We start from the raw sequence: 12488 nt of genomic DNA on the forward strand, positions 1-12488 counted from the left end.
GAATATTCATCGAGTCCAAGCAGAGTCTCAGGATACTTCCATCCTGTGGTCACACCAACACCTGGCTCTCAAGTTCACTCTAGTATTTGTTTCCATTCCACCCAGACAAATGAACATAGAATCATGGAAAGAAATTTTTAACTGTGTGCATAACTCACTGATTAGAACTCAGTCACATGACCATTCCTAATTTCACTGGAGTCTTAAAAATGTAGTGGAGCTATGTTTCCAGGAAGAAAAGTTAGCAGGTTTGACATCAGCTAGTAGTCTCCTCCATAAAGTGTATATGTAAAGCCCCATTATTTGATTAATTAGTAGTAATTGCAACTGCTAATTTAAGCGTTTGATGCCCTTGAAAATTAATAAAATAAAAGTATACTTCAAAGGAAAAAAAATAAAGTAATATGTGTGATTCAGAATATTAACATTTGTGGAGCTAACCAACGTTGAAACAAAGAGGCATTTCAACCTTTCACTTGGTGATGACCTACCTAGGAGAACATGCCTCTTGAAAAGAATTTTCTTCATCCCTCTCCAGAAGAGAAGAGGAAACACAAGAAGAAGTACCTGGTGCAGAACCCCAATCCCTACTTCATGGATGTGAAATATCCAGGATGCTATAAAATCACCACCATCTTTAGCCATACACAAACAGTAGTTTTGTGTGTTGGCTGCTCTACTGTCCTCTGCTAGCCCACAGGAGGAAAAGCAAGGCTTACAGAAGGATGCTCCTTCCAAGGGAAGCAGCACTAAAAGCACTTTGAATCAAGATGAACGGGAAACCATCCCAATAAACACATTTTGAATTAAAAAATAAAACAGGCATTTCAATATACAAAAATGAAAAGTGAACTACCTTGAGTAGACAGCAACAAGGCATCTCTCCAAAGAAAAATGTCTTTATTTGACTAAGCTAAGGTTAAATAACCTTCACTAGAGAGAATCCCAAAGCAGGAGAGTGTGCTACATAAAAATGTTTGTTTGTTCTTTTCTTACACAATATCACTTTGCATTCCAAATACTCCAGCTAATCTCATTAAAGGTTGGTGAGGGGAAGGGAGTAAAGAGAGAATTTAATTCAGCATGTAATTATTGTTGAGTGGAAGACCATTTTTTTTCAATAAATGAGTAAACTATGAATAATGTTTCACATACTAATTGAAAAACTTCAAGTGAATCAATATTAAAAAATACCCAATTGCTATGTATACCCATATGCCTACTGCAGACACAAATTGAATGAGCATTTTCTGACTTCCTGAGAAATTATCTATCTATATCAAAATATGTATCTATAGATTCATATCCATAAAATATGTGTGCATATCTACAAATTCTCAAAATATTCTGAAAATATTTATGAAACTCAATATCAACAAAAAAAGAATCACATTTAATAGATGAAAGACAAATATGGGCTGAGTTGAGGTACCCTCAAAAGCCAGAATTAGATTTTACTCTAAAATCTAAACTAATAAAATGTGTATCGAAAATACAGGATTAGCCATAAATGAGAGTAAAACAAGATATTGTGAATAAGTGAGTAATGGACTAGTTTGATAAAGTTCAGCACTTTAATTCCTATGATATAAGGATTCACTGCTTGCTATGCAGAAAACAGGTTTATGTTCTTCACGTGAGAAAAATTAAAATGGTAGAAAAGTGACCAATCATGAGAGTGGGGGGTGGGAAGAGTGTGTTGATTCTGCTCATTTAGCATGGTTCAAGATTCAAAGTGGATGGAGTTCTGGCCAATCCAACATTAGCAATCTGATTGCACAGGTTAGGCTTTACCTGAAAGATACTTAAATCAGCTAATTGATTCCTTGTTCTCCACTTAAACTTCTTAAGAAGGTTTCTTCCAATGTATTTTCCCTACAGAAAGAGAATATGCTAGAGAAGCTGAATTAAACATTCTGATTCACTTGACAGATTAATTTCTCTGTGTAAATGAACAATGACATTTTCATTCATACATATCAGTGGTTTATACCCATCAGTTGCTGTGAATATGAGTCTGTGCACAGAGACAGCTTTCCTCTTAAATTGCAAACAAACTGATCCTGGGAGACTGTTATCCATTCCTTGAACTGTGATGAATCCACCAAAGCAAATGCTACTGGGTTTCTGAGCAGCCAGTCCCTCTTCCCCATGTGACATAACCTTGTTCTGGTGTACTTGTTTCTTGGAAAAGTTTTAATTGCTAATTTTTGTTTTGCTAATTGTCTAATTTACTTTAACCTCAACATTTAATTCTAGAATATTGTGAGATTGTTTAATTTATGGGTCATTAAGTTCTAGATGTTTTTTCCCTTTTTTTCTTGCTTCTTGTTTAAGGACACGAACATATAAAAGAAGATGAAGTACATATGAATGATTACTAAGTGAAATCTGTATATTTTTTATCTTACTGAAAGATTAGAGAGGTTGACTAATACTATTATATATGTACTTTAAGGGCTATTATTAATTTTCAATTATAGTACTTTTATATTTGCTCCCAATGTTATTTGCAATTTTTTGATCGTCAGAGTTGTTAATTAGCATATGTTTTATAGCATCATGGATCCTGATTCCAGAAGTATCAGGAGCTCTTTCAAGAAATTAGATGATCCATCACCACTGCCTTCATCCAAACAGACTATTTAAGGTAAATCACCTTTTCCATTTATTAGCTGTGAAACTTCTGGTAATCATTTTAAGTTTTCTGTCTTCAGTATGAGTAAGCAAGGCATTTGTAGGACTAAATATAGTACATAAGGTAAAACTATGCCAAAAATTTTTTGAAAGTGATTTTTGTATGCAAATGATAAATTTATTGCTAATGAGAGACATCAGATTTTTATAACCTTCCTAAACTAAATAACTGTCATGAGGTGATTATAATTATATGCATAAACCATAATTATTCATTGTATGATGTTGAGTCAACAGCAAATTTTCACATGTTTATGAAACATATTAATATTATGTGTATATTATCAATCAAATCAGTCTTAAATTTTAACTACATCTTCAATTTTTCCAAGATTAAATAAAAACTGTTTATAGGATAAATGTGACATGAAAATTTTGCTTTTTATATTCTCATGCTAAAACTTAAAATAATGTTAGTTCTTTAACACATTTCCAGAATGGCATTAACCTGATATTTTTCAAGATTAAATTTTATTAAAGAAACTTATGCATGTCCTAGTTTAGGATAAGCTTAAATGCTAAAATAAATCTCCCTAAGTTTAATGTTCTAAAAATAATTTAAGTTACTATCCTAGAGGACTACTAATAATTTTATGGTATTCATAAAAAAGAAAATACACTCTAAGTAAGTACAAAAAATGCCTGGAATTGTAGAACTAGTGCAAAATTCTTAACTTCAACTAATTATATTTTACTCTTGAAACTCAATAATACTCCATACAGGCTGAAGTCATTGATTTTCTGAGTTTACTTGCATAATATTTAGTTCTAAACTTAAATGTTAGACTTCATAAAATACAAGAAAATGGGCATTTATAGATGAAACATATTTTTAAAAGATAGAGCTTATAAATTCATAAAATCTCAAGGATAGGAGAAACATTATCACATTTTATATAGCATTTTTCAAAAGTTGAGCATAAAAGCTACAACACAAAAGTCCCCAAAGAGAAAATCATACAGGTCATAGTAGCAAATAACAAATGAATAAATCTAGAAATTTATAGCAAATAGTTAAGGAAAAAAATCACTTTAGTCTGAAAATATATTCCCAGGTAAACATTGTGTCAAAAATTGTTTTGCAAAGCTACAAACCTCATATTTACACAGTTACAAACTGTGAAAATCTTTTGTCAAAACTTATGACAAAAGCTACTAGAGCTGTAATTAAAGATAAAGCCTTGGGCTTCCCTGGTGGCGCAGTGGTTGAGAGTCCGCCTGCCGATGCCGGGGACACGGGTTGGTGCCCCGGTCCGGGAAGATCCCACATGCCGCGGAGCGGCTGGGCCCGTGAGCCATGGCCGCTGAGCCTGCGCGTCCGGAGCCTGTGCTCCGCAACGGGAGAGGCCACAGCAGTGAGAGGCCCGCGTACCGTAAAAAAAATAAATAAATAAATAAAAATAAATAAATAAATAAATTAAAAAAAAAAAAAAGATAAAGCCTTAAATGTCAACTTTATTAAAAAAGAACATTTTAACAAAAAATAGGCACTTGAACTCAGATAATTAAAACATGATGAATCCTAAGAAAAGTATGAGAAAGGAAATATAGTAATAAAGGAAAAAGTAGGAATAATTGAAAATTTAAAATAGCAAAACATTTACATTTTCTGAATAAAAAGTAAACTGTGCATTCCTATATTTATCTGTTTTGTACATGTATTTCTTCTGCCTGGGACTTATTCCTTTATCTTACCTCTGGAAACTTTGTACTCCTTTTCTATGAATCAACTGAATTACCATCTTCATTCTGAGAACTCCCTGATTCTTCGCTCATATACCTTGCATGTTCCTCATTAGAGGTATTGAAACATTGAATCTTTTGAATAAATGATTTTCTATATGATATCACCACACATTTCAAAGGAAAAATGTAGGATGTAACATATTAAGCAAGCAGTTGATTTTGTTGAAAAAATTACACATGTGTTAGTTTGAATTGGAATTTTAAAAATTGCGTTTAGTGACTGGCTATTGCTGATATATAGAAATACTATACCAAATTATTTGCTTTAATATTAACTGGCTTCTGAATTTTATTGGATTTTCTAGTTATACAATTATATTCAAAAAGACATCTCATTCTGCATATTCTAATTTCTTCATCTTTATATAAAAACGTCTTGATTATTAAGACAAATCAAAGGAAAATATTTGGATATAATCAATAATTAAGAGCATGCACACTGGTGTAATTTTGCCCAGATGTGAAACCTGGGTCTGCAACCTATCTACCACGTGACCTTGGGAAAGTTACTTATCTCCTTTTTGCCTCAGTTTCTTCCCAGTAACTATCTTTTAAGGTGGGTTTGAGGTTTAAATGAATTAAAACTTGTTATATGCTTAGAATAGTGTCTGGTATTGTTTAACCTTTAAGGCAAATGTCTAAAAGACATAGGATAAAAAACATTTCAAGTATTTTTAAGAATTTTATGTGTTTATTTAAACTATACTCAATAAATACTGTTTAATTAACATTTCCACCACTTTTATTTGTGCAAACTTTACTTTCTCTGTCACATTCTATCTGCAGGACATTAGGCAGCTTTACTTAACATGTGTACACTTCAGGATCTTTATCTGTAAAATGTGAATTTTAATAGTACCATCCATATAGATTTGTGTATAAAAAATAGGATAATGGTAAAATAAGAAAGATTTTAGAACATTTTAAGCTTTCACCAAATGCTAAATAATGTTATTGACATAAGTGAGGCATTGAATATTTTATAAAGGTATTTCATATTGAAAACACAGATTAACCATTAATTTGTGTTGGGGCAACTGACCATTCATTACAGCTAAATAAAAAAGTTGCTTTTCTATATTACACATTACACAAAAACAATTTTGTATGTAAAATAGAAATCATTACAGTACTAGAAAAAATATAGGTAGGCATTAGTATAATTTCATAAAGAAAATTTTCAAAGAAAATTTGAAAATTAGTATAATTTTTCAAAGAAAAAAAGTCTATTTCATCTTAGTGATATAATCAAAACTTATGTAACATCAGAGTAGAAATTATGTTATTAGAGAAAACTTGCTGAATTTTCTTGAATACAGACTCTGCAGAAAATTATGGGATTTTTATAACCTTCCTAAACTAAATAACTGTCATGAGGTGATTATAATTATATGCATAAACCATAATTATTCATTGTATGATGTTGAGTCAACAGCAAATTTTCACATGTTTATGAAACATATTAATATTATGTGTATATTATCAATCAAATCAGTGCTCTCTTCTGTGCTCTCAAGGGCTATGAAATCTGGTCAGATATCCTTGAATAAAATAACTTGTGAAACGTATGAAGCAGAACATAAGATGCATGGTAAATCACACATGATCTGTAATCCAAGTCAAATTATAGCCAACCTTGAGGACAATTATATAAAATGCAACTGTGCTATTTTTCAGAATGTTATCAATCCTTGTCACATTTTTATAGGCTCCAGCTCAGATTTTGTTTTTAATATGGAAAGTTAAAATTCTAGTGTCTTTCCAGAAAAGAAGAAATCATTCATTCTCAATGAATTATTTCATATTTCATGGAAAATTTAGCCAAATTTAATCTATATTGCTTCTTAATTTTTATTTTTAAGAAACACAGACATTAAAATGCTCTCTCTGGGTTTTCTTTGTGAGTATCTGGAAAATACAGAGTATCATCATAGCCCTATGTGTCACTGTTTTTCTTTTCAATTCTATAAGCAGACACTGTATTTAATTTGGGGAGTATGCTTTGCTTTAGTAAATTGGATGAAAAATAGATTTTCTAAAAAATTAAGCCTGATTTATCCCTCATTAACTTCTCAAATTATTGAAAATCTCAATAGTGTGATCTGGGAATATTTTCCTAAGGAATAGCTAAATTTTATAAACATTACACTATCCATTCTGACAAAACTAATATTTCTATTTAGGCAATACACTTTGGGTTTTATCTATTTATTTTCAGTCTAATTAATTTGAGAATCTAGAGTTTCACCTGGAGACACAAAGGAGGCTCCATGGTGCTCATTTGAGATATTGCAATATTCTGATGCTTCCAAAAATCAGTTAAATTGGCTCTATAATCATTCCTTTTGGTCTTGCTGTTGAAGGTGTAGTTTAGTGGTTTCTCTGATTGCTATACAGAGCTTTATGTTCCTAGAGGACAGGAAGATACAGAACTTACTTCTTTTCAAGCATAGTCACCGTGTTCTAGCCACACTTGCCTTCCTCTTGCTCTGAATCATCAACCTCATGCTGGCCATGATATCTTTGCACCTGCTGGGTTTTGGTTTTGTTTTGGTTTTTGTCTGAAAAATTTTACCCAGAATCTTCCTGTATCTGAGTCTTCTGTATTGTTCATGTGTTAGAATATTTATATTACTTACTCTAGTTAGCTTTCCCAGATTATTCCATCTAAAACAGCAGAAACCACACCCCTTCCAACACACACACACACACACACACACACACACACACAGACACAAACACCTGGCCAGTCACTACCACAGAACCTCATTTCCTTTTCTTTATTATTCTGTGTCATGATTGTGTTCGGTTATTTATTTGTCTTATATGTCTCCCCTACTATAATATAAGATCCATGAGAGCAGGGACAGAGGTTCTTTCTTGTACCTCCAGCTTGGAGGACAGGGTCTAATCTACTGAGTGGCTCTCGAGGGTAAGATAATAGAAAGAAATAAGAGAGGAAAGAAGGAAGGAAGAGCAAAGGAGCGAGAATGGAAGATAAGACAGAAGACAAATAGCAGTCCAAGTTATAGGCATGTTAAAGGAGCCACTTGGCCTCTCAAATTCCATTATTACTCTATCAACTCTCATAGTATAAACACCCACTTGAGATTTAAATTCAAGGGTGCTTCACTTGGGAAAGACTACTGTGCTGTGCAAAGTCAAGATCAACATGTCAGTGCTGCTATTTTCTTTTATCTAGAGTTCACATCATGCTTATAATTTTATGTTTTAGTTTCCCTCAGTCTATTTAAAAACTACTTGAGATTATACCAATGTTTTCTCAGTCCTCTTTCTTAACAATTTCTTTCTCTTTTTTAAACTCTATTTCCTTTCCCTATGATGGATGACCTTGAATGACATAGATTCAATGCAGCAAACTCTAGTAAATATTTTTCTACAATTTGGAATAAAACAATTAATTTCCTAAATAAATTTTAATATATTTACTCATATTTTGGAATTTTGGAACCAGAGTTTCTTTATTTAAACTTTACACACATTTTTAATAATTTGAGATAGAAACCTTTCACAGTATTTTCACCATGCTTCAGTCTACTTTTGACCAGGTTGTCCTGTTCCTCATGAGTCCTTTGAATTGGTTATAATTGCATAGATTGAATTCAGGGTTACTGACATCCGTAATAGAGGAAAAAAAGTAAGTGACATATATACCTAATAGTAGTGCTAATACTGATGTAAGTATTAAATAAAGTATGGTGCATCTTTTAAATAAACTATTTTTCAAAATTATACATGATAATTGAAAAGAATATATACAATATAAAATTATATCACAGTGAAAATGTAAGACAAAAATTAGATACACATTATTAAAAAATTACGTAAAATGAAATGTGATTCAATTGGTGAGAACTAGAACAATCAGAAAAAAAAGGAAAGAAGTTTTGGAGTAAAGAAAATACAAAACCATTGCTTTCTTTAATTTTAATTTTCCCATAATTTATAGTTAGTAATGTAGGAAGAGGAGGAGGAAGATGGGGAGGATATAATTATATTGCCAAAAAGAAAGTAAAGGCATATTAAAATAATTTTTTTACATATGTATCCCTTTTCATTCATGAACAAATCAATGAACATCTACGGTCTCAGGTGTTGTGAAGACAATTTGTTAGGTGTGAACAAGATTTCTGATCTTCAGGAACCTATAATCTGTGGAGGAGTTTAAAACATATGCATGAATTAATCCATTACGAGGCAGCAAACAGTAGTTACTATATGTGAATTGCAAAACAGAATTGTTTTGAGAATCTAAGGTGAGTGACAGAAGGCTTCAGACTCGAGGAAGAAAGAAATATTTTTGTTTTTTATTTTCTTTCAGAGGTGAACCTTCAAATTGGTTCATTAGCAATGAAAATACTCTCACCATGTAATGGTGGGAAATTTCCAACTGAGTAAGGGGCAATTTTATCCTGATTTCAGTAACTTTTCATTGATAGTTTGCCATAAGCAACTGATTAGATTTAAAACTTTTTTTTTTCCCTGTCAGAGGGCATATTTGTAGTCTGTATATAAAACTCTTTTCTATCAAGAATATATACAAATTTTGGCTACACTAATAAGTTGTGGCAGCTTTTCTTGAAGTTTACACCGTGGAATGTGGTCCCATGTGGTACCCCAGGAAACAATTTTGGGAAACACTATGTATATATACCCCTCTCCTGCCAGAGATTCACCATGCCCTTTGCAAATTAAATGTCCTGAGATCTGCTTAATAATATCAGTTATACTGAACTTTAACCAGTATCCTCAATCTTATTTCACCACAAAATCCTTTGGATTAATAGGTATCATGTGTTAATGTCCCAAGTCTCATGTTTGAGCAGCAGTATAGTGTAGCTGTTAAAATCAGAAGCACTGGCTAGAGATTGTGATCTTAGGAGAGTTGTTCCACAGAATTAGAATGATAATAGGATGGTAAATAGATTTTCTTTTTGAGTGTGAGTGAGGAATAATCAAGATTATAAACTTTGATCAAGTCCTGATACTTGGTAAGTGATATAAAAGTGTTATCACTATTAGAGCAGCCTTCTCTGTATCCATAGTGCTGATATTCCATCATGGCTGCACCAACTTACATTCCCAACAACAGAGTAGGAGGGTTCCCTTTTCTCCACACCCTCTCCAGCATTTATTTGTAGACTTTTTAATGATGGCCATTCTGACTAGTGTGAGGTGGTACCTCATTGTAGTTTTAATTTGCATTTCTCTAATAATTAGTGATGTTGAGCATCTTTTCATGTGCCTTCTGGCCATCTGTATGTCTTCTTTGGAGGAGAGGAGGGAGAGGGATGGACTGGGAGTTTGGGGCTAATAGATGCAAACTATTACATTAATGAATGGATAAACAACAAAGTCCTAACTGTATAGCACAGGGAACAATATCCAGTATCCTGAGATAAACCTTAATGGAAAAGAATATTAAAAAAGAATGTATATATATATGTGTGTGTGTGTGTGTGTGTGTGTGTGTATAACTGAGTCACTTTGCTGTACAGCAGAAATTAGCACAACATCGTAAATCAACTATACTTAAATAAAAAAAAAAAAAAATGGGGGCTTCCCTGGTGTCACAGTGGTTGAGAGTCCGCCTGCCGATGCAGGGGACACGGGTTCGTGCCCTAGTCCGGGAAGACCCCACATGCCGCAGAGCGGCTGGGCCCGTGAGCCATGGCCGCTGAGCCTGCACTTTCGGAGCCTGTGCTCCGCAATGGGAGAGGCCACAACAGTATGAGGCCCAAGTACCGCAAAAAAAAAAAAAAAAGAAAAAGTGGATTTCTGCCATTTCCTGTCGTGGACATACCTCTGGTAGTCTAGCGGCTTTGGGACTTGGAACTTTGCCTTTCCCTTGCCATTTTTTCCCTGAAGGACTGTAAGATCTTAATGCAGTATTTCTAATCATGGACCTCCCGTTTTATGTACTTCACCTATGTGCTGTTATATCCTTAATTTAACATTCAATAGGATAATGTATGTCCCTGATCTTCATCATTTATTCTGCCCTGTCACTGGCTTGTCATGACACGCTCGCAGTGGTGAGAGTAGTTCACCAAGTAAAAGATTCCGCCATACCACAGACATAGTCTTGAAGCATGAGTGTGTTGGAAAATATGCCCAGGGAAATCTGATACAGCTCGTAATGTAATCTTTGAGAACCCCTATTGTATAGACTGAGTCTAACAAATACTATGTGATTATTAAAGATAAATTGGTGGTTAAATACATAGACATTTTGGGACAATTTGTATAGTAGGTAGTGCCTTGATTTTTTATCTGTCTCAATTAATTTGACCTGATGTAATAGAGTTTTTGCCTTTTTAGAGGTCAGGAATGGGCAGATTGGGATATAGCCTTCAAAAGTTCATGTAATTGGTCTAAATATTATTCCCAATTTTATGGCCAGAGCACTTTGTAATATCTCACTGGACTTCAGTTTAATCATCCGTAAAATAGGGATAGTGGTACTTTATCCTATATCATAGAGTTACCATAAAGATCATATGGGGGATAAGAATGCAAAGTAACCTGAAAATGTTCTACATATGTAAAGTGGAATTCCTTTACTATAATCATTATCATTTTTGCTAAAAATAGTAACATTTAAGCTTTAAAGTTTACTGTTTGAGTAATATCTCTGCTGACACAAACCAAGTGAACTAAAAAGGCCAAGAGACCAGGAGTCACCGCTCTTTCAAGTTATTTATCAATAGTCATTAAATTGATAATGGTCCAAATAATTTGATAAAAATATTTAGTGATGCTTTATTTATGACCATAGAACAAATAACCAAGCTATCCAAATTTATTTTCACTATCTTATCTAGACTATTGCCACCAAATCACTTGTGTGATGCACATATCAATCATTACTCCGGCCACTCTTACAAATATGGCTGGAACTCAATGATTTAGGCTCTCTGTTCATTTCCAAGATAACATTAATGTTTTGACAGAGTTTTGTCCCTTGGGTTAGTTTTTCCAATACAGCAGAGAATTGCCAAAACAACTCTTGGAAGAACAAACAGTATTTCTGTGATTTTTCAGTCGGCTAACTCCTGACAGTCTCTTAGAAGGATGAAAAAAGTCAGCTTTTGGAGATCTGCAATATAAACTGAAGCATATCATTTCCCCAAGAGATAAGAAACCTTACACGGCTGAAATGGAATCAAGTCACTGGCAATATCAGCAAGAAACACACTGTAACTCTTTTGTTGTAATTTTTCATGACAACCTCTAAGGACATTCAGTTTATATCATATTTCAAGACTGAAAATAATTTGTTAAACTTTAATCAAAAAAGTTGTATAGTTTTTCATCTACCCAGTGCCTTATTCCACACAAAAGAAAAAAGTCATTGCTTGCAGCTTTGTTTGAAAATCAAATTACTCATTCTGAAATAATATTGAAATTTATAGCATAATAAGAGTAGTCCCTGTAGAATTATTCTCATCATAGTACAGACAAAGCGAAGTTACTGGTGACACTGGAAATAAGTAATTCACTAGCAAGTTACAGTATCTTTTTCCTAATTTAGTTGTTGATCTTCTGTCTAAAAGAGATGGTACATATTGTTAGGCAAAAGTCATCCTCAGAAGCCATCATAAAAAAGTTCATTATCATGAAAACGTTGATACTAAGAGCAAGTGTAAACAGAGTTAAAGTTTACAAGTCACTAACAATGTAGCTAGTACATGATAATTTACTTTTTTAGTGCAGTAGCTACCAGGTTATGGTAATTTGTCTGTCTTTTAAAAAAATATATGTATATAATCAGCATGTTTTTTATTTGATTAATACCATAAATGTTATTTTATGTTAACAAATACACCCCCAAACATCATTAAATGGTTATATAGTGTGCCCTCATTTAAAAAAAATTTTTTATTGAAATATAGTTGATTTACAATATTGTGTTAGTTTCAGGTGTATAGCAAAGTGATTTAGTTGCATATATGTATGTATATATATATTCTTTTTAAGATTCTTTTCCATTATAGGTTATTACAAGATATTGAGTATAATTC

The 12488-nt window shown here is 32.9% G+C and overlaps 1 long non-coding RNA gene and 1 pseudogene across 1 annotated transcript in view; both read left to right on the forward strand.

The window, feature by feature from the left end:
• The window catches only part of LOC137208450 (uncharacterized), a 385078-nt gene that overhangs the window by 252061 nt on the left and 120529 nt on the right, over positions 1 to 12488 (forward strand). The window contains exon 4 of the long non-coding RNA XR_010935640.1: positions 2559 to 2650. This is a non-coding gene — a long non-coding RNA (uncharacterized lncRNA). The remainder of the gene's footprint in view (positions 1 to 2558; positions 2651 to 12488) is intronic.
• Positions 502 to 812, forward strand: LOC137208448 (small ribosomal subunit protein eS27-like; annotated as a pseudogene).

This window comes from Pseudorca crassidens, chromosome 16, assembly GCF_039906515.1.
Source record: "Pseudorca crassidens isolate mPseCra1 chromosome 16, mPseCra1.hap1, whole genome shotgun sequence".
Lineage (NCBI taxonomy): Eukaryota > Metazoa > Chordata > Mammalia > Artiodactyla > Delphinidae > Pseudorca > Pseudorca crassidens.